This window comes from Gorilla gorilla, chromosome 5 (assembly GCF_029281585.2).
Source record: "Gorilla gorilla gorilla isolate KB3781 chromosome 5, NHGRI_mGorGor1-v2.1_pri, whole genome shotgun sequence".
NCBI lineage: Eukaryota > Metazoa > Chordata > Mammalia > Primates > Hominidae > Gorilla > Gorilla gorilla.
In genome coordinates, this window is record NC_073229.2 from 114,209,713 (window position 1) to 114,237,469 (window position 27,757).

The 27,757-nt window shown below is 40.9% G+C and overlaps 1 protein-coding gene across 3 annotated transcripts in view; it reads right to left on the reverse strand.

Moving 5' to 3' along the window:
- BACH2 (BTB domain and CNC homolog 2) overlaps nt 1-27,757 on the reverse strand; it is a 371,806-nt gene that overhangs the window by 120,695 nt on the left and 223,354 nt on the right. The window contains exon 1 of one of the 3 annotated variants that reach the window (XM_055391847.2): nt 17,177-17,348. The exons of the other annotated variants lie outside the window; for them this stretch is intronic. The gene's annotated coding sequence lies outside the window, so the exon portion shown is untranslated. Of the gene's footprint in view, nt 1-17,176; nt 17,349-27,757 lie in introns of those variants that run through there. 3 annotated transcript variants of the gene reach the window in all.

Here is a 27,757-nt window from a genome sequence, read left to right on the forward strand (position 1 = left end):
CAGCAATGGCAATGCCTAAACTGAATTCTGAAGGACAAAACAGAAATTATCTAAGAGAAGGCACAGAGGGAGAATCAGTTAATATTTGCGGATCCCTAACTGCAATCTCCCTTGTAAGCTTGGTACTAGGTATACAAAGATGAATATGGTACACCTCCTCCCCAAAAGAAGACAAAAGACATAGTAGCTATTTTGAAATTTCAAAGGAGCTAGCCAGAAGCAGCATCCGATTTTTCTGGGTGAACTTGTGGGTGATATCAATATGGAAGGTACTAAGGCAGGAGCACACTGGAGAGTTGATTCCATGGGCTCTTTCAGATGCTTTTTCCACAGACCTATAGAGACGCTTTTGTAAACAAGTTCAAGTTTACGAGCATTCAAAAATGAATGCATCAGTGCTACTAGAATTTGGTGACTTTTTTTTTTTTAACACTGTAATTACAAGAATAAAGGGAAGGATGAAGCTAAACCATATTCTTATGCCCAAGCAACTCATTAACAGAGGCCAAGCCCAGGCCAATTGCCCATGTAATTTCTTTCTTTCTTTCCTTTTTTTTTTTTTTTTTTTGAGACAGAGATTCACTCCTGTCGCCCAGGCTGGAGTGCAATGGCATGATCTTGGCTCACTGCAACCTCTGCCTCCGGGTTCAAGCGATTCTCCTGAGTAGCTGGGATTACAGGCATCTGCCATCACGCAGGCTAATTTTTGTATTTTTAGGGGTTTCACCATGTTGGCCAGGCTGGTCTCGAACTCCTGACCTCAGGTGATCCGCCCGCCTTGGCCTCCCAAAGTGCTGGGATTACAGGCGTGAGCCACTGTGCCTGTCCTGCCCATGTTATTTCTACAAACCTTTATCCTCTTGGTGCTTTCAGGAAGTTATCAGGGATGGGGGGCAGAGGTGGCAGGGGCCTATAATGTAACTCTTCTGTGCCATACAGCCAGGTTCCTTTCCGGTTGCTGGTGAGAATCCAATGTCAGCTAGAGTTATACTGGCACTTCCATGGTCCTGGAAAGGCTTTGGAAAGGCTGAGGCAGGCAAATGCTTCTCCACAGATGCCCTACCCCACCTCGTTCATTCTCTTGGATGTCAGTGCTCTTCTGCTGACAGAACCTATACTTCATGCCCCATTTCCCCGAATCACTTCTTTCCTCTACTCATACAGTATCCTTGATGAAGCTGAGCACCTTCGAGTGTCCGCAGTTTTTGAAAGCTGTGGCTGTCTTATAATAACCCATCCTGACGTTCCTAGGAGTATTTATATCCTGAGGGTGAGTTAAGTTAATGGATAATTGTGGTAAAGAAAGGCCTTGTCAGGGCCTCCTGTAGAGTCACACAATCAAACCCTGGGGTATGCTGGGGCCTGAGTTCTCTCCAGCATACCCCAAAACCAGAACTTGGGTTGGCACTCCACTTTATTTTCCAAGTTATGGATCTCAGGGCTGGCAAACACAATCCTAGACAATTGATTCTCAAAGGTCTCAAATCATCTGGTGTCTAAAGGGCTAATCTAGGGGCTCCCCTGAAAGTCTCTTGGTAAATCTCTCCTTAAAGATTTCAAATAAAACCTGAAGCAAACAGAGCACCTGTCTAGATGATAAGAGGCCTGATTCATATTCCATTCTATTGCTGACTTGTGACACCTAGAAATTCAGTCGTAGATTTTCTGTGGCATATTCTTTTTTTATTTTTTATTGATCATTCTTGGGTGTTTCTCGCAGAGGGGGATTTGGCAGGGTCACAGGACAATAGTGGAGAGAAGGTCAGCAGATAAACAAGTGAACAAAGTTCTCTGGTTTTCCTAGGCAGAGGACCCTGCGGCCTTCCGCAGTGTTTGTGTCCCTGGGTACTTGAGATTAGGGAGTGGTGATGACTCTTAACGAGCATGCTGCCTTCAAGCATCTGTTTAACAAAGCATATCTTGCACCGCCCTTAATCCATTCAACCCTGAGTGGATACTGCACATGTTTCAGAGAGCACAGGGTTGGGGGTAAGGTCACAGATCAACAGGATCCCAAGGCAGAAGAATTTTTCTTAGTACAGAACAAAATGAAAAGTCTCCCATGTCTACCTCTTTCTACACAGACACGGCAACCATCCGATTTCTCAATCTTTTCCCCACCTTTCCCCCCTTTCTATTCCACAAAACCGCCATTGTCATCATGGCCCGTTCTCAATGAGCTGTTGGGTACACCTCCCAGACGGGGTGGTGGCCGGGCAGAGGGGCTCCTCACTTCCCAGTAGGGGCGGCCGTTCTGTGGCATATTCTATGAAGTGAGGGTATAATAACCGAGATTAGTTTCAGGTCTAGGTCTTTCTATTTTTTTTATTTATATATTTAGAGACAGGTTCTCACTCTGTTGCACAGACTGGTGTGCAGTGGTGTGATCATAGCTCACTGCAGCCTTGAATTCCTGGGCTCAAGGAATCCTCTTGCCTCAGCCACCTGAGTTGCTAGAACTACAGGTGTGCATAACCATGTGCAGCTAATTTTTGTGTTTTTCGTAGAGACAGGGTCTCACTATATTGCCCAGGCTGGTCTTGAACTCCTGGCCTCAAGCAATCCTCCTGCCTCGGTATCCCTTGGGCCTAAGCCTTCATGCTGCCATGGCATGTCATCACACATGGTATTTCACGCTTGTTTCAACCAGGAACCAGGGCAAAGGAAAGGTCTTTGATGTCAATGCAATACAAAACTTTATGTTAATTTGCCATTGTGGCAGTTCCTAGGAAAGATCCTAAGAACTTCTGGGCAAAAGGCTGAAGAAATATAATGGTTTCTTGGGAATTGAGGGTTGAGGTAAACATTTCTAAAATGTGCAAAAAAGTTAATTTTGAAAATCTGCTGCTCATTTGTTATAACTTCAGAGTTTCAATTTTAATTATTTTAAAAATTCCCTCTAACAAGCACACTTTCTGAATGACTACTGCCTCATCATTTGGCAGCCAACTCTTGAAACCTTGGCACTCTGAGCAATAATTATGAGTATGTCTTAATGTGTATCCATTGAGTTACTGCTTGCCTGGGAAGAAGCTGAAGGATGTAAGTTAAATTTTTGGCTCTAACACTCACTAGCTCTTTAGATTTGTAACAGCTCTTGCTGACCTTCAGATACTTTTTCTGTAAAAAGGGGTAAACAGAACCCAACTTGCAGGGTTCTAGTGATGATTGTGTTAATGTAAGCAAAATGGGGAACTCAAAAGTTCCTTTTGTTGTTATACAGAGAACCCAGAGTAAGCAAAAAATAGCTAGTTGCAGCTATGAGGCCATCTGATGAGAAATGATGAAAAACCAACTCCATATGCACCATCTCAATCTGATCCAATCATTCCATAAACATTTATTGAGTGCTTAGATGCCAAGGTATTATTTTAAGTTTTGTAGACAGTTACTATATTGAACAGGACAGACAAAGTCCCTACATTCTTAGGTCTTATATTCTAGCTGGGAAAAACAGACAATAAATGTATGTAAGTAAACAATAAACTACTAAGTAGTGATAAGTGTTATAAAAACAAAATAGGGTGCTATGATAGGAAGTCACTGGGTGACTACGGATGACAGACCTCTCTGAGGTCATGACATTTAAACTGAGATCTCAATGACGTGAAGGAGAGAGCCACAGGAGGGTCTCTGGCAATGAATCTCTGTGTGGTCTGTGGAACCCCTGGGAATCCCAAGACCCTTTCAGAATGCCAATGAAGTCAATTTTATTTTCATGGTCATACTAAGATGCTGTATGTCTTTTTCACAGTGTTGACATGAGCACTGCTGGTGCAAACGTAATGGTGGGTAAAACTGCTGGCATCTCAGCATGAAACAAAGCAGTGGCACAAAACTATCAGTTCTTCACTACCATATACTCACCATAGAACAGGGTGACAGTTTCACTTATAAAGGGACTTGATCAAGCAGTAAAAATTATTATTTGTACTAAATCTCAACACATAACATTTTAACACTCTGTGTGACAAAATGAGATGTGCTCATAAAGTACTTTTGCTGCAAACCAAAGATTGTCATCCCAAGGAAAAGCATTTGTGGGATTCAGCGGCAGGCTGCACAAGTAACTGTTTTCAGAGAACACCATTTTTACTTGAAAGAATGACTGACAAACTAAGGTTACTCAGACTTGGGCATTTGGGAGACATTTTCTTGAAATTGAACAAGGTGAGTGAGCTGTCACTTCAAGGAAAACAACTGAGAGTATTTGTTGCCACTGATAAAATCTAAGCTTTCAAATAAAAACGCGATTTTTGGAAAATGTGTATTTCCTACTGTTAGCTTGGCAACTTCCCCAAATTTGAGAGGCTTTTCTGATAAGACTGATGGTAACATTAATAGGTAATTTTTTTTGAACACTAAAATAGTGTCATCATTTTGAAGATCTGTGTAAGCTGATAAAGCAACATGTTCCAATCATACAAAATCATACTTGGTAAAAGATTTGATGTGCAAGGCAGAGTAATGAATTTTAATATAATGGAGTTTGAAAAGTTCATTGATATGGCTTTAGATTCCATATTGCAACTAACTTTTAAGAAGTTACCACTTGTCAAATTTTAACGTAATATCAAAGAAGAACACCCACAATATTTGAAAAACCTATTAACTCTATCCTTGTCCAAATACACATTTGTGTGAGGCTGAATTTTTTCATATAATGAAACAAAAACGACATATCACAAGATTGAACACTAAAAGAGATATTAGAATCTAAATGTCTTCTAGTATGCTGGACATTAAAGGTATTGGGGAAAATACAAAACAATGCCATTCTTTTCACTTTTGTTTTATCTTGAAAAATATAGTTTTTTCATAAAGATATGTTATTCATGTTAACATGTAGTGGGCTTATTACTGTGATTTTAAAATTAACTAATAGATACTTTAAATGCTCAGTTTTAATTTCTAATAAGGTAAATATAGATAGATAAAACCCAAATAAACGAAAGCTCTTTGGGGTTCTCGGTAATTTTTTTTTTTTTGAGACGGAATCTTGCTCTGTCATCCAGCCTGGAGTGCAATGGCACGATCTCGGTTCACTGCAACCTCCATCTCCTGGGTTCAAGCGATTCTCTCCTGCCTCAGCCTCCCAAGTAGTTGGGATTACAGGTGCCTACTACCATGCCCAGCTAATTTTTGTAGTTTTAGTAGAAATGGGGTTTCACCACGTTGGCCAGGCTGGTCTTGAACTCCTGACCTCAGGTGATCCATCCACCTCAGCCTCCCAAAGTGCTGGGATTACAGGCTTTTACAGGCTGGTAATTTTTAAGAGTATAAAGGGATTCTGAAACCAAAATTTTGAGAACAATTGACCTGAGCATATTAAACAATACAATTTTAGTTTATTTAGGTCTTGCGTAAGTTCTGTTAGATTTGTTCTGAGGTACTTAAATTTTTGTTATTATCATTAATAACTTTTTAAACATTACTTTTCTGTGTTACTGGTGTATAAGACAATTAATTTTTATTGATATATATTGTATATTGATCTTATATCCAGTCACTGTGCTAAACTTTCTCACTGGACTTACTCTTTTACACCAGTCTTACTGTTAGTACAGGACTGGCAAATTATGATCTGTAGACTAGATACAGTCTACCATGTTTTTAAAACAACAGTTTATAGGAACAGAGCTCTATCCACCCATTTACGTATTAACTATAGCTGCTTTTGCACTACAGTGGCAGAGTTGAGTAGTAGTGAGAGAGACTATGGCCCGCAAAGTCAAAAATATTTACTATATGCCTTTTTACAAAAAAAGTTTACCAAACCCTGTATTATGAACTCCATTCACAGAACCAACTTTTGGCTCTGTTGATACCCTACATAGTATTTAAAATTTCAATTTAATTAATTCTGTTCTCATCTTTATTCATCCTTCCTTTCTCATTCGTCTTTTTTTTACCTTCTCAAAGTTAGCTTCTTAATTTTCACTTTTTCCTTTTCTAGTAACAAACCTGCACGTTCAGCACATGTATCCCAGAACTTAAAATAAAAAATAAAAATAAGAAAAACACTTGAGACTATAAATTTTCCTCCAAGTACAACTTTTACTGTATCCCACAAGTTGATATATCATATTTTCATTATCATTCAATTCTAAGTATTTTAAATTTTCCATTATTACATCTTTGATCAATGAATTATTTTAAAATGTTAAAAAATTTCCACATATAAGGGGAATTTTGGGGAGTTTATGTTTTAGTTACCGAATTCTAATTTAATTGTATTATGATCAGATAATGTGGTCATTATATCGATTCTTGGAAATCTGTTGAGACTTGTTTTAGGGGCATAGTATGAGGGCAAGTTTTGTAATTCTTCCATATGAAGAACACATATATTCTATTTGTTTGATGCAAGATTCTATGAATCAAACTATTTAGTTGTACTGCTTCAATGTTATATTTCTTTACTAATTATTCGCTATGTGCTTGACCAAGCAATAACTTGGAGAAACATGAAATTTCTCTATAGTTTTATTAATTTTTGTTTTACATGTTTTGATGCAATATAGAAATGTTATACCTTTCCAATGAATTAAAACCTTATCAATATGTAGTGCTCTCTCTATCCTGATTTTTTTTTTGCCTTAAAGTCTTTTATCTATCTATCTATCTATTTATTTTTGAGACAGGGTCTTTCTCTGTTACCCAGGCTGGAGTTCAGTGGCATGATCTTGGCTCACTGCAACCTCTGCCTCCTGGGTTCAAGCGATTCTCATGCCTCAGCCTCCCGAGCAGTTGGGATTACAGGTGCAGGCCAGCATGCCTGGCTAATTTTTCATATTTTTAGTAGAGACAGGGTTTCGCCATGTTGGCCAGGCTGGTCTTGAACTCCTGGCCTCAAGTGATCTGCCTGCCTCAGTCTCCCAAAGTGCTGGGGTTACAGGCATGAGCCACCACACCCAGCCCTTAAAGTCTATTTTGACTGATATCAACAAAGCTACATAGCTCCTTTTTGATTGGTATTTGCTCGAATATGTTTTTCATCCCTTTACTTTTGATCTCTCTTTGTCTTTCTGTGTTAAATGTGTATTTCTCTAAACACTGTATAGCTGAATTGGTATTATATTTTTTTAAAAATCTTAATGTTTATTTTTTAGCCAGAAAGTTTAGGCCATTTACATATATTGTGATTGCTGATATATCTGCATTTGTTTTTATAATATTATTTTCTATTTGTCCTACTTTCCTATGCTTTATGTATTTTTTCTTTCTTTTTTTGATTTTTAAAAATCAGGCTTAGAAGTTATATACTAGTTCTTTTCTTTTAGCAGTTACCCTTGAAATCCAAAGTTAGTAGTTTAACCCCTTCAGAACAACAAAAGGAACTTATAATGCAAACTCTGATTATCTCCTTCCTCATATATAGGGAGTTTTACACAGTATTTTAAACCAGCAATATTTGTTTAGATTTGCCTACATGTTTACCAGTTTCTTTGCTTACCATTTCTATTTTTCAGAACTTTTGCTATCTCTTTTCTTCTTTCTGAAGTATATGCTTTTTTTTGTTCTTTTATTTAGAGACAGGGTTGTGCTTTGTCATCCAAGCTGGAGTACAGTGGTGTGATCAGGGCTCATTGCAGTCTTCAACTCCTGTGCTCTAGTGATTCTCCCACCTCAGCCTCCTGAGTAGCTAGGACTACAGGTATACACCACCCATTTGGCTAATTTATTTATTTATTTTTGTAGAGCTAGGGTCTCACTGTATTGTGCAGACTGGTCTTGAACTGGCCTCAAGCAATCTTCCTGGCTTGATCTCCCAAAATGCTGGGATTACAGGTGTGTGTCACCATACCCAGCCTGAAGTATATTCTTTCAAGTTCCTTCAGTGTAAGTCTGCTGGTGGTAAACTCCCTTAGGTTTTGTACGTCTGAAGAAAATACTTCACTCTCATTTTGAAGGTTATTTTTGCTGAAAACACAATTTTAAGTCGAAAATCATTTTCCCTCAGAACTTTGAAAATATTTCACCATCTCCTGGATTTAGTCATTGCTGTTGAGAAGTCTGCTGTCAGTCTAAGTATTGTTCTTCTGTGGATGTGGTCTGTTTTCCTTATGGCTCCTTTTAAGAGAGCTGTCTTCAGTGATTCACAGTTTTACTATGGTATAAAAAGTTGTGAAGGGCTATTTATTTGTCTGTTTAGATACACTGCTTTCTATATCTCTGGATCAGTATTTCTCATTGAAAAATTCTGGAATGCCGGTGGGGAGGAGCCAAGATGGCCGAATAGGAACAGCTCCGGTCTACAGCTCCCAGCGTGAGCGACACAGAAGACGGGTGATTTCTGCATTTCCAACTGAGGTACCAGGTTCATCTCACTGGGGAGTGCCAGATAGTAGGTGCAGGACAGTGGGTGCAGCACACCGTGCACGAGCCAAAGCAGGGGGAGGCATCGCCTCACCCGGGAAGTGCAAGGGGTCAGGGAATTCCCTTTCGTAGTCAAAGAAAGTGGTGACAGATGGCACCTGGAAAATCAGGTCACTTCCACCCTAATACTGCGCTTTTCAAACGGGCTTAAAAAATGGCACACCAGGAGATTATATCCTGCACTCGGCTCAGAAGGTCCTACGCCCACGGAGTCTCACTCACTGCTAGCACAGCAGTCCGAGATCAAACTGCAAGGTGGCAGCGAGGCTGGGGGAGGGGCGCCCACCATTGCCAAGTTAGTTGTTTGATTAGGTAAACAAAGCGGTTGGGAAGCTCGAACTGGGTGAAGCCCACCACAGCTCAAGGAGGCCTGCCTGCCTCTGTAGGCTCCACCTCTGGGGGCAGGGCACACACAAACAAAAAGACAGCAGTAACCTCTGCAGACTTAAATGTCCCTCTCTGACAGCTTTGAAGAGAGTAGTGGTTCTCCCAGCACACAGCTTGAGATCTGAGAACGAGCACACTGCCTCCTCAAGTGGGTCCCTGACCCCCGAGGAGCCTAACTGGGAGGCACCCCCCAGTAGAGGCGGGCTGACACCTCACACAGCCGGGTACTCCTCTGAGACAAAACTTCCAGAGGAACCATCAGGCAGCAGCATCTGTGGTTCACCAATATCTGCTGTTCTGCAGCCACCGCTGCTGATACCCAGGCAAACAGGGTCTGGAGTGGACCTCTAGCAAACTCCAACAGACCTGCAGCTGAGGGTCCTGTCTGTTAGAAGGAAAACTAACAAACGGAAAGGACGTCCACACCAAAAACCCATCTGTACGTCACCATCATTAAAGACCAAAGGTAGATAAAACAACAAAGATGTGAAAAAAACAGAGCAGAAAAACTGGAAACTCTAAAAAGCAGAGTGCCTCTCCTCCTTCAAAGGAATGCAGCTCCTCACCAGCAATGGAACAAAGCTGGATGGAGAATGACTTTGACAAGTTGAGAGAAGAAGGCTTCAGATGATCAAACTACTCTGAGCTACAGGAGGAACTTCGAACCAATGGCAAAGAAGTTAAAAGCTTTGAAAAAAAATTAGACGAATGGATAACTAGAATAATCAACGCAGAGAAGTCCTTAAAGGACCTGATAGAGCTGAAAACCAAGGCACGAGAGCTACATGTCGAATGCAGAAGCCTCAGTAGCCGATTTGATCAACTGGAAGAAAGGGTATCAGTGATGGAAGACGAAATGAATGAAATGAAGCAAGAAGAGAAGTTCAGAGAAAAAACAATAAAAAGGAACGAACAAAGCCTCCAAGAAATATGGGACTATGTGAAAAGACCAAATGTACGTCTGACTGGTGTACCTGAAAGTGACGGGGAGAATGGAACCAAGTTGGAAAACACTCTGCAGGATATTATCCAGGAGAACTTCCCCAATCTAGCAAGGCAGGCCAACATTCAGATTCAGGAAATACAGAGAACGCCACAAAGATACTCCTGGAGAAGAGCAACTCCAAGACACATAATTGTCAGATTCACCAAAGTTGAAATGAAGGAAAAAATGTTAAGGGCAGCCAGAGAGAAAGGTCGGGTTACCCACAAAGGGAAGCCCAACAGACTAACAGCTGATCTCTCGGCAGAAAGTTTACAAGCCAGAAGAGAGTGGGGACCAATATTCAACATTCTGAAAGAAAAGAATTTTCAACCCAGAATCTCATATCCAGCCAAACTAAGCCTCATAAGTGAAGGAGAAATAAAATACTTTACAGACAAGCGAATGCTGAGAGATGTTGTCACCACCAGGCCTGCCCTAAAAGAGCTCCTGAAGGAAGCACTAAACATGGAAAGGAACAACTGGTACCAGCCACTGCAAAAACATGCCAAATTGTAAAGACCATCAAGGCTAGGAAGAAACTGCATCAACTAACGAGCAAAATAACCAGCTAACATCATAATGACAGGATCAAATTCACACATAACAATATTAACTTTAAATGTAAATGGGCTAAATGCTCCAATTAAAAGACACAGACTGGCAAATTGGATAAAGAGTCAAGACCTATCAGTGTGCTGTATTCAGGAAACCCATCTCACGTGCAGAGACACACATAGGCTCCAAATTAAGGGATGGAGGAAGATCTACCAAGCAAATGGAAAACAAAAAAAGGCAGGGGTTGCAATCCTAGTCTCTGATAAAACAGACTTTAAACCAACAAAGATCAAAAGAGACAAAGAAGGCCATTACATAATGGTAAAGGGATCAATTCAACAACAAGAGCTAACTATCCTAAATATATATGCACCCAATACAGCAGCACCCAGATTCATAAAGTAAGTCCTGAGTGACCTACAAAGAGACTTAGACTCCCACACAATAATAATGGGAGACTTTAACACCCCACTGTCAACATCAGACAGATCAACAAGACAGAAAGTTAACAAGGATACCCAGGAATTGAACTCAGCTCTGCACCAAGAGGACCTAATAGACATCTACAGAACTCTCCACCCCAAATCAACAGAATATACATTCTTTTCAGCACCACACCACACCTACTCCAAAACTGACCACATAGTTGGAAGTAAAGCACTCCTCAGCAAATGTAGAAGAACAGAAATTATAACAAACTGTCTCTCAGACCACAGTGCAATCAAACTAGAAATCAGGATTAAGAAACTCATTCAAAACTGCTCAACTACATGGAAACTGAACAACCTGCTCCTGAATGACTACTGGGTACATAATGAAATGAAGGCAGAAATAAAGATGTTCTTCGAAACCAACGAGGACAAAGACACAACATACCAGCATCTCTGGGACACATTCAAAGCAGTGTGTAGAGGGAAATTTATAGCACTAAATGCCCACAAGAGAAAGCAGGAAAGATCTAAAACTGACACCCTAACATCACAATTAAAAGAACTAGAAAAGCAAGAGCAAACACATTCAAAAGCTAGCAGAAGGCAAGAAATAACCGAGATCAGAGCAGAACTGAAGGAAACAGAGACACAAAAAACCCTTCAAAAAATTAATGAATCCAGGAGCTGGTTTTTTGAAAAGATCAACAACACTGATAGACCACTAGCAAGACTAATAAAGAAGAAAAGAGAGAAGAATCAAATAGACGCAATAAAAAATGATAAAGGGGATATCACCACCAATCTCACAGAAATACAAACTACCATCAGAGAATACGATAAACACCTCTACGCAAATAAACTAGAAAATCTAGAAGAAACGGATAAATTCCTCGACACATACATCCTCCCAAGACTAAACCAGGAAGAAGCTGAATCTCTGAATAGACCAATAACACGAGCTGAAATTGAGGCAATAATCAATAGCTTACGAACCAAAAAAAGTCCAGGACCAGATGGATTCACAGCCAAATTCTACCAGAGGTACAAAGAGGAGCTGGTACCATTCCTTCCGAAACTATTCCAATCGACAGAAAAAGAGGCAATCCTCCCTAACTCATTTTATGAGGCCAGCATCATCCTGATACCAAAGCCTGGCAGAGACACAACAAAAAAAGAGAATTTTAGACCAATATCCTTGATGAACATTGATGCAAAAATCCTCAAGAAAATACTGGCAAACTGAATCCAGCAGCAGATCAAAAAGCTTATCCACCATGATCAAGTGGGCTTCATCCCTGGGATGCAAGGCTGGTTCAACATACACAAATCAATAAACGTAATCCAACATATAAACAGAACCAAAGACAAAAACCACGATTATCTCAATAGATGCAGAAAAGGCCTTTGACAAAATTCAACAATGCTTCATGCTAAAAACTCTCAATAAATTAGGTATTGATGGGACATATCTCAAAATAATAAGAGCTATCTATGACAAACCCACAGCCAATATCATACTGAATGGGCAAAAACTGGAAGCATTCCCTTTGAAAATTGGCACAAGACAGGGATGCCCTCTCTCACCACTCCTATTCAACACAGTGTTGGAAGTTCTGGCCAGGGCAATCAGGCAGGAGAAGGAAATAAAGGGTATTCAATTAGGAAAAGAGGAAGTCAAATTGTTGCTCTTTGTAGATGACATGATTGTATATCTAGAAAACCCCACTGTCTCAGCACAAAATCTCCTCAAGCTGATAAGCAACTTCAGCAAAGTCTCAGGATACAAAATCAATGTACAAAAACCACAAGCATTCTTATACACCAATAACAGACAAACAGAGAGCCAAATCATGAGTGAACTCCCATTCACAATTGCTTCAAAGAGAATAAAATACCTAGGAATCCAACTTACAAGGGATGTGAAGGACCTCTTCAAGGAGAACTACAAACCACTGCTCAGTGAAATAAAAGAGGATATAAACAAATGGAAGAACATTCCATGCTCATGGGTAGGAAGAATCAATATTGTGAAAATGGCCATACTGCCCAAAGTAATTTATAGATTCAGTGCCATCCCCATCAAGCTACCAATGACTTTCTTCACAGAATTCGAAAAATCTACTTTAAAGTTCATATGGAAACAAAAAAGAGCTTGCGTTGCCAAGTCAATCCTAAGGCAAAAGAACAAAGCTGGAGGCATCATGCTACCTGACTTCAAACTACACTACAAGGCTACAGTAACCAAAACAGCACGGTACTGGTACCAAAATAGAGATATAGATCAATGGAACAGAACAGAGTCCTCAGAAATAATGACGCATATCTACAACTATCTGATCTTTGACAAACCTGACAAAAACAAGCAATGGGGAAAGGATCAAAAAAAATGTAAAAAAAAAAAAAAAAAAAAAAAAAAAAAAAAAAATAAATAAATAAATAAATAAATGGTGCTGGGAAAACTGGCTCGCCATATGTAGAAAGCTGAAACTGGATCCCTTCCTTGCACCTTATACAAAAATTAATTCAAGATGGATTAAAGACTTACATGTTAGACCTAAAACCATAAAAACCCTAGAAGAAAACCTAGGCATTACCATTCAGGACACAGGCATGGGCAAGGACTTCATGTCTAAAACACCAAAAGCAATGGCAACAAAAGCCAAAATTGACAAATGGGATCTAATTAAACTCAAGAGCTTCTGCACAGCAAAAGAAACTACCATCAGAGTGAACACGCAACCTACAGAACGGGAGAAAAGTTTTGCAATCTACTCATCTGACAAAGGGCTAATATCCAGAATCCATAATGAACTCCAACAAATTTACAAGAAAAAAACAAACAACCCCATCAAAAAGTGGGCAAAGGATATGAACAGACACTTCTCAAAAGAAGACATTTATGCAGCCAAAAGACACATGAAAAAATGCTCATCATCACTGGCCATCAGAGGAATACAAATCAAAACCACAAGGAGATATCATCTCACACCAGTTAGAATGGCGATCATTAAAAAGTCAGGAAACAACAGGTGCTGGAGAGGATGTGGAGAAATAGGAACACTTTTACACTGTTGGTGGGACTGTAAACTAGTTCAACCATTGTGGAAGTCAGTGTGGTGATTCCTCAGGGATCTAGGACTTAGAAATACCATTTGACCCAGCCATCCCATTACTGGGTATATACCCAAAGGATTATAAATCATGCTGCTATAAAGACACATGCACACGTATTGTTTATTGCAGCTCTATTCACAATAGCAAAGACTTGGAACCAACCCAAATGTCCAACACTGATAGACTGGATTAAGAAAATGTGGCACATATACACCATGGAATACTATGCAGCCATAAAAAATGATGAGTTCATGTCCTTTGTAGGGACATGGATGAAGTTGGAAACCATCATTCTCAGCAAACTATCGCAAGGACAAAAAACCAAACACCGCATGTTCTCACTCATAGGTGGGAATTGAACAATGAGAACACATGGACACAGGAAGGGGAACAACACACACCAGGGACTGTTGTGGGGTGGGGGGAGGGGGGAGGGATAGCATTAGGAGATATACCTAATGCTAAGTGACGAGTTAATGGGTGCAGCACACCAACATGGCACATGTATACATATGTAACGAAGCTGCACGTCGTGCACATGTACCCTAAAACTTAGAGTATAATAATAGTAAAAAAACCCATAAAAAACAAACAAACAAAAAACACAAAAGATAAAACTCTTGACTTAAAAAAAAAGAAAAATTCTGAGCCACAATCTCTTTAAACATTGTCTCGTCTCCATTCTGCATATTTTTGTTCCCTTTAACGCTCTAAATATGCTTTAGTTAGGCTTGCTTATTCTGCCCTCCAAACTTATTAATCTCTCTTCCTTATAGTTCCATCTCTTTGTCTGTGCTCCATTGCATGAAACTATTTTAGTTTTATTTTCCAGTTCATTAATTAGTCCATTACAAAAAAGCTTATCCACTAAATTTTTTGATAATTTTTTTTTTTTATTACTGAAGGTTTTCTTTAGCTCTTTTTCAGAAGTGCCTGGTGATTGTGAGAGACCATTGTTGTTCACCATTCACCATTTCTGTAATCTATATTTAAGTTAATTTTTCTTTATATAAGGTAGTCTAGTTTCTTCTTATCTGATACTTCAAACATCTAAAGCCCTTGGTGGGGAAGGAGTAATTAATATATTAATGCTAGTTTTGCTGATTTTCACTCATGGTGGTTTGTTTCCTTGTTTGATAATCTTTTTTGAAAGCTCAAGACCCAATCTGTGAAAAAAAACTAGAAGCCTAAATTACATTTGCTTTATCTGGAATTTAGTGGTACTACCAACCTGGGCTATTTTATCTCCCTTCTAGAATCCCAGGCTTAAACTGGGAGTTGCAGTACGGTCCCCATTTGCACCCCCACATGACCGTCACACACAAACACAAGGGATGGGCAATTCTGCCTTTTCTGGCTTGTTTACTGTTGACATATATGCACTTAGCTACTTGTATTTTTTTTCTTAGATATTTTCATTACTTTCTAGGAGTTCTAAAATGCAACAGAGATACCCTTTGGAGTACAAAGTCTGTTATACTGGCAGAAGAAGACGTCCTCTTTAAAAGTTTTTAGAAAGTAGGAGAGTGACATCTGATTGTTGCTTTTGAAGAGCTTTTTCTAGATTCTCTGTAAGAATGAACTGCAGGGAGGCAGGAATGAAAGCAGAGCCAGGTAGGAGGCTAATGTAGTAGTTCAGGTGAGAAATTGAAGCAACATGTCTGAGAGAAGTAACAGAGGAGACAGAAAGAGGTGAAATGACTCGATATCTGATTGGGCATAAAACAGGAGGAGTTTTTGATAGTTTGGATGTGGAAGGTGAGGTACAGGATCCCTGGTTGATGGCTGGTGGTGTCATTTCATTTATTGAGATAAGAATAATTGGGAGATGGACAGTTTCCAGTGTTTGTGTAGGTTAGGGCATGGGTAGAAATTAAGAGTTCTGTTTTGAATATGTTAAGTTTGAAATGATTATCAAACATCCAAGTGGACATGTCAAGTACCCTGTTGGGTATCTAAGTCTGATATTTAGGGGAGAGAGCTGGGCTGAAGATATAAATTGGGGAGTTGTTGCCATAAAGGTTTGGGAGCAGAGGAGATAACAAGTGAGAGTGCAGAGAGAAAACATAGGGACAGACTGAGCCCCAGGGCACACCAATTCAGAAACTAACAGAGGAGGAGACAGCAGTGGTGATTGAGAAGGGAAAAAAAATCCACGAGAGGAGCTGTCATGGAGGCTCAGAGAAAAGTGGGTTCCAGGAAGAAGGGAGTGATTGACTGTGCTGGAAGCTATTGAGAAGCTGAGGAAGATGCGGCAACAAGGTGGTCATTGGTAGCTTTGATCTGAACAGTTCTGGTGAAGCAGTGGTGTCAGAGACTTTAACGGAGCGTGTCAAGGATAACAGAAGATGAGTCTAGATAATACCTATAGACAAGAAGTTCGAAGTGTTTTGTGTGAAAGGGAGCAGTAAAGTGGGGTAGAAGCTAAAGGAGAATGTGACACAAGGAAGTTTTTTCCTGGGGCAGTATTAAAGATTTTATATGCCAATGGGAAAGATTTAGTATAAAGGGAGAAACTGATCACGCAGGAAAGAAAGGGAATATTTTCAGGTAAAATACTCTTCAAAGATTAAGCACCCGCAAGTCTTTAAGAGGTGATGTGGAACATGTGTGTGGCGTGAGCCATCATATGCCCTACAAGACAGAAGGGATAGGACACCTATATTACATAAGGACTTGGGAGCTGAGTAATCTTTATTCGCCAAGTTCTCATGAGGTCTACTCCACCCTAGCTTCAAATTTACCCATGTCACAACGGCTAGTGGTAGAAGCTAAAGAATATATCTGATAATTATGATCTGAAAGTTGTTTGGGTAGTTATAAAAGTAGGTGATTAACTCAATATACAGCTAAAGAAGTCTTAGAGGACTTCTAGTTTGGTCTCCTATCCACTTTAGGCAACTGAATCCTAAAGGTCTTAGAATGGACACCTCACTATCCCTTGGGAATTACTTCTAGGATGCTGTCACAATGCCATGTGTCTAGCACAAATAGCAATTTCCTCTTGTTTTGTGATTAATGGTCATAGGATACAGCTGAACTGTAATTTTCTTCACCCAAAGACCTTTATGTATTTGAAATTAGAAATTAACTTTACTTTTTCTTCTCTAAGCCAAACAACCTCTTTCTCTTGATTTTCCTTTACAGATCTTATCTTGTATCATTTGGCTAATCTTGCCTCTTTCCCTTCTCTCCAACTGTTTTTTTTTTTTTTCCCTAAAGTGTAGTGACCAGCAATTGATAAACTACTCAAACAAAGTCTGAGTAATCCTGAGAGCAGTGTGGGTATTTCAACATGTCTCCCTTAGACAGATGAAAGGCTGACCTGGCTCTGCCAAGACTTGAACACATTCCAGTTCCTGCTGATCTGAGAAGTCTCTTCCACTTGCGTTTTTCTTCTTTTACCTGGCAATTTGAATAAAATGAAAATACAACCAGATGTATAGGGAAAAGAGTTTTTAGTGTACCTGTTCTTTAAAATCAGCTTGAGCTTTATGTAAAAGTCAAAATGTGCACATACCAATTCCTTCTAAAATGTAACAAATATCTAAATATACCAATAAAATGTTTTGTCTCTCAACTGCATATTCCACAAAGTATTTCTTAAAATCCAAAAGCAAGTATTCAGATGAGGTAATTAATTAAGTGAAGTGTTGGGTTTGGAAAGCCTTCTACTATTTTGAGGCTAATGATGGTTGAGAAACTCCTATGGGGGTGTGTGTGTGACAGAGATTCTGCCTGCTAATTACTTCCCAAGAAAAATGTAAGCATCCAACAATCATTCTAATTTTTCCTAAGAAGCATGAAATATCACATCACATTACATTATGTTATGCCAAGTAACAGGATGTTCTTGGGGTAACATGACAAAACAATACAGCTGGAAAAAACAAATTGAAAGGCCAAATGATGTGCATATAATTTTGGGTAGGTAGTGCTATAAAAAGAAAGAAAAAGGTGCACACTGATAATAAGACTAAGAGGTGACTTACAGGTTTTGATACCCACAGGTGATTTTAGGAAGGCAGCTTTGTTTTAACCGTAAGATTTATGCCATAAGCTTTGGCTCTTTTACTTATATTTGTTTCACTCTGAACAAGCATTGGAGCCCTTTTGAACTTCAATTTTTTCCTCTGTAAAATGGGAATACTACTACCCACCCTACCTCTTTCATATGGCTGTTGTGAGATTCTAATGCCTGGCATATTTAGGTGTTTTATAAATGTCTAATTGGATACCGATAGATATCTGAACTGGATTTAATATTCTGTATGTCACAGATTCCAGTCTGTACATTTTTTCATCTAATGATATTTCAGAAATAAGGACATATCTTATAGTTGGTGGCTTATATTTTAATTAACTCTTTCTTTCTTGGTGGTACATAATATATTTAAACCAATGGCCTCTTAGAAATATGGCAAATAAAAGAGTTGGGAAATGGCAAAAGTGCTATGCAAATATCAGTTATTTATTCATAAAACGAAATTTTACCAAAAGTCTCCCTTATGCAAGGCATTCAGAAGGAAATGAAAATGAATAAGATTGGGTCCTTAATCTCCAGAAGAGTGCAATGCACGAAGTGGATGACTCAGGATAACTCAAATGCTGAACAGAATGTGATATGTGCCATTTGAGTAGCATTCCCAACTTGGCACCTTGTGAATGCAGAAGAGGAAATAACTTTCAGTAGGGTCAACCGAGGAAGCAGCATGGAGGGGGTGGCACCTGGCCTGGCCTTGACAGATGCGTAGTATCTCAACAGGCACATATGGGAAGGGGAGATACCCTACGCAGAAAGGACAAGTGAGGCATGGACATAGGATGCACAGCAAATATTCTGAGGAATATGGTCCAGACAAGAAGCGGTCCAGACAAGAAGGAGCATGGGGACCATGATGGGCTGCTTGCTCTAGGATATTAGAGATCTGGGCTCAATTTGGTGGATGGGTTAGGCTCCTGAGCAAGGAGCAGCCTGATGAAAGTGGGGCATTAGGAGCCTGTACAGGGGGACCGGTTAAGAAGAGGCTGGAAGCAGGGGCATCCTAAAGCAGGCCTTGTGCAGGCTTGAAAAGTCCAGCTAATAAGTGGGTAGTGGGGGTAGATAGGAAATAACAAATGGATGGTAGAGCCATAGTTAAACGCTAAAGATCCTTAATGAGAATCCTAGAGAGAAAGCCCATTCCACAAATGGATAGAAAGGATGCACTGAATTGATGTTTCACTGTGTGCTCCTTGAGGATGGGAACTGCATGCTTTGTACATCATTGTATCCCAGCACCTGGTACATGGTACTTACATAATAACTATTTAATATACTCCCTTCCTCCAAAAATTCCATTTATATTTTTAATTCAATTCAGCAAGCATGTACCTATCATGTGCTTGATGCTTGATGCTGGACACTGGGTCGGGAAGAATGGGCTGATGTGGTAGACTGTTTTTCAAATGGCTGCAAGAATTCCTTCCTTACAGAGTCTTGGGTGGTCCCTCCAAAGCTGACTCGGGGCTTAGCCATAGGACTTGCTTTTACCAAAGGCATAACAGAAAATGTAAGGTAAGCAGAAACGTGAAAAAAAAAAAAGTCTATACACTGATAAACTAATGAGTTCCAGTCTGGACAGGTTGAATATGGAATCCTTGAGGCATGTCCAGCAGGCAGTTTGGTGTAAAGCAGTAGGTCCTGCTGCCACCCCACCCCCTGCCGCCCCCACCTTTTTTTTTTTTTTTTTTTTTACTCCTGAGGGCATCATATAAAGAATTCCAGGCTAGCCTCCTGGAGGATGAGAGAACATGTGGAACAGAGATGAGTCATCCCAGGTGAGGCCTCCCCAGACCAACCATCCTAGAATGGGGGGTAACAACCTTTTTCTTAAAGGACCAGCAATAAATACTTTAGGCTTGTGGGCCATATGATCATCTCCATTCCAAATACTCAGCTCTGCTGTTGTAGCACAGAAACAGCCATAGACGATATGGGAGTGGCTGTGTTCCAATAAAACCCTATTTATAAAAACAGGTGGCAGGCCTGTGGGCTATGGTTCGCCTACCTCTATCCCAGATTATTCAGCCCCAGTCGAGCCAGTCCAAACTAGAACTGCCCAGCCAACTCACAGAATCGTGAGAAAGAGTAAATGCTTGTTGTTTTAAGCCACTAAATTTGGAAGTGTTGTTACGCAGCTAATGCTAACTGATGAAGCTGGTATAAAACACATAAAGCATACACCTTGTTTCAAGGCACTTAAAATCCACCTGTGGAAGCACGACATGTGTGGGAAACATTTAAATAACCATAGAAGGCAGTATGTGACTAAATGTCAAAATGAATGATGCAGGAGAATTAGAATTATAAGGATTTATAAAAGGGAAAAATCAGTTTGGACACACAAAAAACTTGGGCAGCATTTCATAAAGAATGGGTAGAATATGACAGTTCCCTAAAGATTCCTGTTTCCTTTTCACTGCCCTTCTTTATGCTGCCTACTTTTATGTCTATGTACCCCAGCAGACTGGGAGCCTCCTGAGGGCAGGTCTTATTTTCTATTTTCTAGGTTCCCAGAGTCCAGTGCAGTGCTTGGTTCACAGCCAGGCTCAGTATGTACTTACTGAAGAAACCAATAAGTCCACAGGTGGAGAGGAGAAAGAGCATCTACGTGGAAGAGCCAAACCTCATGATCAAAGAACACTGCACAGGAATTCACGTGGTGCATTCAAGAGAGGTGACCAGTGGCTCAGGGAGAAGAATGAGATTGGGGTAAGTAGAAGCTATAGCTGGCCACGTGACTCTGGGTCACGGGGGTGGGGGTGATGAGGCAAAATAAAGGACCCTGACTTTCAGGGATTTGAAGCCATATGTTAGTGGACTATGTGACCTAGCTGACATTTATGAAGATAAGTTTGGTGGCAGAGGGTAGGGTGGATTCCAGGCAAGGAGAATAGTTAGGACAATTTAGTAATCCAGGAATGAGGGAGCAACTAGCCTAGGAGATGGTGGGAATATCAAGGTGTCAGCTCCTGATAAACACCAAATAGAGCTGATCATGTGCTTCAGCATAAACTACAAAAGAAAAGAGAGACATCTCAGGCATTCCTTCATGCCACCTTTACTGAGTACAAGGTATTATTAAGTCATGCGTTCTGAGCCCATGAAGACACTAAGTAGATCTATGTTACATTTGGAACCAAGATACATAAGGTCAAGGCCACCACTTTACTCATGGAGAAGCACAAGACAACCAGGAACTGTGAGTGAGGCAACTGCTAGAATGGGCAGGGCACAAGGTTTGCAGTGACACACACAGCCTTAGAGCCGGGCTCCATTCTTATTAGCTGTGCGATGTTGGACAGACCATGAACACCACTGATGATGGTATTCATCTTGCAGGCTGGTTGAGAATTATAGAAAGGGTGGGTGACGTGCACAGCACAGTCCCTGAATAGAGCAGGCACTCGTATGATTCACAATTACAATAAAAGCAACATGTAATAGGGAACACATGAATGGTATAATCTGAGTGCTGTAATAGGGCAGAGAAAGAAAAATCACTTTTGGCTGGGACAGTCACTTTGGATTTGAGAGTGAGAATAGCATGTGGTCTGGTGGCAAAAAATGAGGACGATTTTGACAAGTAGGGGAAGGGGAAGGTCGTTCCAGGAAAAGAAAACATTCTGTGGAAGGGAACAGAGATAAAAGACGGAGCCTCTCCTGTGGAGTGTGGTGGAATTTAGTTTGGCTGTTGCAAGGTGGAAGGTGAGGCTGGGAAGCAGGTTAGGGTCAGACAGCAGAGTGGCTTCAATGCCAGGAAGGGGAGCTGGGATGTTACGCAGTAGGTAGTGAGGTGCTGCTGAAGGATCCTGAGTGGGCCAGTGACACGATCAAACCCCAGGTAGCACTGTGAGTGGTGTGGAGGCAGGAGACACTCATGCAAGGAGGGCAGGAACAAGGTGAGGCATGCCCCTTCCAGGGAGTGGCCACAGCAATGGCAGGAGAGGGCATGTGAGAGAGGATGCAGAGGATGAGCTGGCCACATTGGGAAACAGTGAAGGTCGGGAAGGAGAGGGTGGAAGTGAAGTTCACTACGAAATGAGAACATAGACTGACTGGTTGACTCATTGGTTCATTCAGTTAAGCTGCCATTGAGCTTTGTTTGTTATGTGCTCAACACTTCTAAATGGTGGTAATCGGCTGTGCACAAGACATGGTTGCTTCTCCCCAGGCCAGGGAGTGTCACCAAACACACACGTTCTTTCTAAAAGACTATGCATGCAGTGTGGTCACAGTGTATTTATCATTGTAGCTAGTCCCCAGAGTATACCACAGGACTTGACATATACTAGATGCTCAATAAATGTTTATTAAACTCATTCATTCACTCAACAAATATTTATTAAGCACCCATTCCATGTTGGGCATAGTTCTAGGCACTGGGGATATATCAATGAATATAACAAATATTTCTGAGGTTCCTTGAGATCTCTGTGCATTCAGTTTACACCCAAAGCATAAACAAAATCACTGTACTTATTCTAATTATGTTGTAGAACTGAAGTCAGCATTTCTTTGTATTTTTTCCTCCAGAGTTAAAAGACACTTATTGTGAAAAGTATCAAACATCCCATTATGGAATTAAGTTCAGAGCTTTTAAAAAATTGTGGTATTGATTTTGACATTGAAATTAAACATGACATGGTATAGAATATATTCACTCAAGCAACCATTTAGGAAGACCTAATTTGTAAGCTCATCTCAGGCACCACTGAGTACAGTAGTGATGAATCAGAAAATCCCTGTCCTCAAAGGTCTTTATATTTTACAATAAAAGTCCTTACATAGTTAGCACCTTGGTTTTCAAAGTGCTTTTGCATATGTCTCTTCTCATGTGAATGTCAGGACAATGCGGGGGTGTACACAAGGCAAGCATTTCTCTTCCTGTACCTCCCATGGAGACGCTGAGGCCCAGGGCTGCTGGTGAGTCATAAGCTGACCCAAGAGTCAAGAGCCATGCTCTTTCCAGTAGTCAATGGCTCCCAGAGAAACACCATGCTCCATAAAAGCTGGGGAGAAACAGGTTGTTGTTGTTTTTTTTTGTTTTCTTGGAAGGGAAGAAATTCAGTTTTCTGACCTAAAAATTGGAAATGACTGGAGCGGTAAAGTTATTCTGCTAAGTAAAAAGCAACATAGCTGAGTGGGAGAAAAACCAGAAGAAATTCAACATGTTCTAAGGGATGCACCTGGAGAGTGTGTGGCTTCCGTTCTGACTTTTATATGGACAAGGATAATTAGCATCGTTTTCCTGTAAACTGTATTCAAATTTCCACATGCAGCAATGCTCCCCTGGATTCGCGCCGTAATCATTAAATGACACTTACAGCATGTACCAGTTTACACCCCGGCACTAAGTAAAATACAGTTTCCTTTCTTCCTTTGATTATTTTGCCTTCCTTCCTTCTTTCCTTCCCTCTGTCTTTCTGCTTTTACTGTTACTCCCACATTTACTGAACTAGATCTCATAAGGATTCCTGGGCATCCACAGATGAATGAGCCACAGTTCCTGATGCTTGAGTAGCAGACTAGGATGGGAGGAAGCCTGAAGACAGGATCCTATCACTCACTTCAGCGTCTGCCCCACAGTCCGCTGCTGGGTCTGAGACAAGGACTTGGTTCCTGAACACTGAGTGGATGGATGGAAGGATGGATGAGATGCCTGTATCCGGATGGCAGTGTTCCAATTTCTGACTCAGTAAAACAGTTGAAATTTATCCTCCCCTTCCCGTTGCTTTTTCTGTTTCAGCAACCCCCTTTCAATGAGAGAGAATGTGAACAAGAGAATCAAATTGGCATTCTGAAGCTCTTTATTTAAAGGCACGTATTTAGCAATTTGCTATGTCTGAGCTAATATATGGGTTAAGTTCCCTGTGAATGACACTCTCCTAACTTTAGCAACGTCATAAAGACAATCAGTTGCTGTGTGTCTGGCAAGTTAATGACTACAAGCCCAAGGGATGCAAGAATGGGAAAATGTTAACGTAGAAAAAAAGACTTTAAGCAAATTCAGAGGAAAATGGAAAAGGACTCACCACTCCCTCCCCAAAATGCTACACATAACATCTTGTTTTGAACAAAGAAGTTACGGAGAATATTATTCTAAACTTTGTATTCATTAGAACAATCCTTTACAGAATGCAGACAAGAAGGCGATTAGGGAAATTAGTGGGAGATAAAGAAGAAAAGAGTTTTAGGAAAAGATGGAAGCAGAGGAGGAAGGAAGAAGAAAAAGCAGAGAAGAAGACTCCATGCTAAGGTGACAGGGAAGCAGGAGAGGAATGTGAGCATGAGGTCAGGTCTGGGGGCAGGTAAAAGAGAACCTTCGGAGAACTTGACTGGCAGAGGTGGGTGAGAAAGGACACTCCTCTCCTGTCTTCCTCAGCTCCAGAGGGTGGAATGAGGCTGACAACACGATCATCTACTCTGTGGCAGTTACTCTGCTGGGGGCTTTTATATATAACATTTTATTTAATCATCCAGTTCAAAGCCACCTGCAAGGAAGGAAATTATGTCCATTGTACTGGTGACAAAACTGAGTTTAGAGGTTGTCGGTCAAGGAGCAGGGGTTCTGGACAAGCACCCACCTATGGACAGCACACTGCCATCCACAAAGGACTCCTTCATCTTCCTTAAACCTCAGGCAATTCTGTGAAGTGAACAATATCATTTCCATTTTGCATGGCAAGAAATGCAGGCTTTGAGGGAGCCACTCACACAGCTAGCAAGAGACCAGGAAACACATGGACTAGGACTTGATCCAATGCTCCTTCTGTTTCACTAAACAGCCTCCTTGAGGAAGTAGCTGGTTCCCTTCTTTTCACCCCATCCTCAGCTTTATCCTGTAGCCTGTGGCCAGATGAGTGCTGAGTACCAGGCCAAGCAGACACAGCATGGCGGTTGGGGTTGACGTCCCACGGTCATCCTGACTAATTCTGCATGGAGTGAGGACTCTGATTCTTTAAAATCTTAGGGCTATCTGGTTTGTGCTCCCACACAGTGCAGCAGTCTTGTCTACAGCAGCCCCCAAACATAGCCTAAAAAGACAATGACTCTCATTCCAGTAACAGAGGTTCACTGTTACTAAATGAAGCCACAGGTTCCACTGTGGGCTAGCTGTATCTGGAAGAAAATTCTTGTTTTGAGCCCAAATCTGTTTCTCTATAATTTCTTTTAGTTCTGCTTTTGCTAGAATAACAAATGTCTTTCAGATATCTAAATGCAGCTTTTGTGTCTCCCCTTGTTTTTCTCTTCTCCAGGCTAACCTTTCTCTGTTCCTTCAACCACTGGTTACAAAACAGTCTCTGACATCCTCTCCATTCCTCATGCTGTGTTCATAAAGCACTCAAGTTTGTTTGTTTTCCTTTTCTTTCCTTTGTTTTTTGTGTTTTTTTGGGGGGGAAGTCAGAGTCTTGCTCTGTCACCCATGCTGCAGTGCAATGACATGATCATAGCTCACCGCAGCCTCCAACTCCTGGTCTCAAGCAATCCCACCGTCTTGGCCGCCCAAAGCATTGGAATTACAGGCATGAGCCACCACGTCCAGTTTATGTTCCTTTTCAAATGTACTGGTATAATACTCCTAATGTGATCTAAGTACTGCAGAGTCTAATGAAATCATGACTCTTCCTTCTGTGGGCATGAGACCTCTTTTGTCACAGTTAGGATAATGTTAACTTTTTCAGCAGCCACTTTGTGGAGGAGAAAGCTAAGTCACCAAGCTCTTGCAGTACAGCATAATAAGTTCTGCGAAGGAGGCAGCCAGTGGGCTATGGCATCACAGAGGAGGGACAGCAAATTTTGCCAGAAAGGAACAAAGAAGCCTTCTTGGAGATGACACTTGAAGAACAACTCAAAGTGAGAGTAAACCAGGTGGAGAGAGTGGAAGGTCTTTCCAGGCAGATGGAAAAGATTTTACAAAGATGAGCTGGTGTGAGAGAACATGGCAGTACAGCCTTTTCTTCCCCATTGCTTCTGTTTTCAATTCCTTTCTTCAGCCTTTCTCTGACTTAGCTTCACTTTCGGATGTTCTTTTCAGTTAAGGCTTGGGAAGACCCTTGCATAACACAGGGGTTGGGGCGCCGATCCCCCACGCAGTCGAAAATCTACGTATCACTTCTGACTTCCAAAACTTAATAGCCGGCTGTTGGCTGAAAGCCTCACCGATAACATAAATAGTCCATTAACACATATTTTGTATGTTATATGTATTATATACCTGCAATAAAGTGAGCTGGAAAAAACAAAATGTTATTAAGAAAATCATAAGAGAAAATACATTTCCTAAGTGAGAGTGGATCATCATAAAGGGCTTCATCCTCACGGTATTCACATTGAGCAGACTGAGGAGGAGGAAGAAGAGGGATTGGTCTTGCTGTCTCAGGGGTGGCAGAGGCAGAGGGGTGGAGGAGGTGGAAGGGAGGCAGAAGAGGCAGGTACACTCAGTGTAACTTCTATTGAGAAAAAAATCCACGTATATGTGGACCCACGCGCTTCAAACCTGTGTTGTTTAAGGGTTAATTGTACTATGTTCTCCTGTTTTAAGAAGTATCTGTTGCATGGAGCTGAAAGTTCTTCAACTTGTTTACTGTATTAAGTGAGCATCAAATAGCCAAAGCACTGGCAATGTTACTATAATAAGTAGTTTTGGAGGTTGTGCCTCTACTTGAGTGAACTGTTTGATTAGGTTAGAAAAGCAAATGGTACCCTAAGTATCAAAAGGCGGCCAAAGGTCACTCAGGGCCACAGGCTGGACCACAGTGCTCCAGGGTCTTTGCCCCGTTATGAGCTGATCTGTTTTTCTCCTCAATGCCTCCAGCCAGCAGTGTTGAAATGAGATATTTTAGGATTTCCAAACTGTTTCTAAGGCTGTTAGTCACAAACTCTTATCAAGGCAGTTTTCTCAGGTTAGATAGCAGACAGGCTCAGAGCCTCACCTTTGCAGGTCAAAGCTCGAGAAACCCTCCACATGATAATTCACGCATCTGTTATTTCTTTTACCTGTCCCTTCTCTGCCTTTAGCTTCTCAGTCAGCCAACCCCACCTCTGTGAAAAGTGCACAATGACTCAAGGCTTTTCTTAGGCCTCTGACAGGTGAACAAAGAAAAACACCTTTCACAAATCCATCCTATCAAGGGACAGAAGAAGAGAGAACAGAGCCTTCAGTAAAGAACCCTAAACATCCCACCAGAAAGTCCCAAACAACCCTGAAAAGTGAGAATAAAACTACCAAAAGCTGACAGAGGGTAACAAGCATTATTTCCAACCCACACTTGTCCTTCTAAAAAAAACCAACCCGCTACTGAAAAAACCCCTGAAATGTATGAAATCTAACATCGTTAACATATTTCCTGTCCTCACATAGCTTATAAAAATGTTTCTGAGCTTTTCCCTGGCTCATTTACAACGATGAGAAGGAGCAAAAAGGAAATGCAACAGATGGTACTGAGGGAGGAGGTACTACCATCCTCGCTCACAGTCATCCATCTTCGCAGTAAGTTATCCCCGCTTGGGCGAGGTTTCAAACGTTTTTCAGATGTACCAATGGCGTATTCTTGCTCGAGAACAATGAAGATGAGGCTCCTTTAAAAAGCTTCAGGTTAGAAGGCATGTTTACTACTGTCTATTTTTGTTGTTTCTAAAAGAGATCACCTCAGCTTTCCCTCTGAACCTCCCCAAACTGACTCCGCGAGAATCTAATCTGGTACTGATTTAGAGCTGACAGGTGGTACATGCATAATTAAAGATGACCTAACACAGAATGCTCTCATTCCTGGCATATTATCAGACACTTAAGGAAAGCAATTATCAGTAGGCAATCTTTTCTGTCAACAGAGATCGAGATGAAACATTTCTTCAATTAAG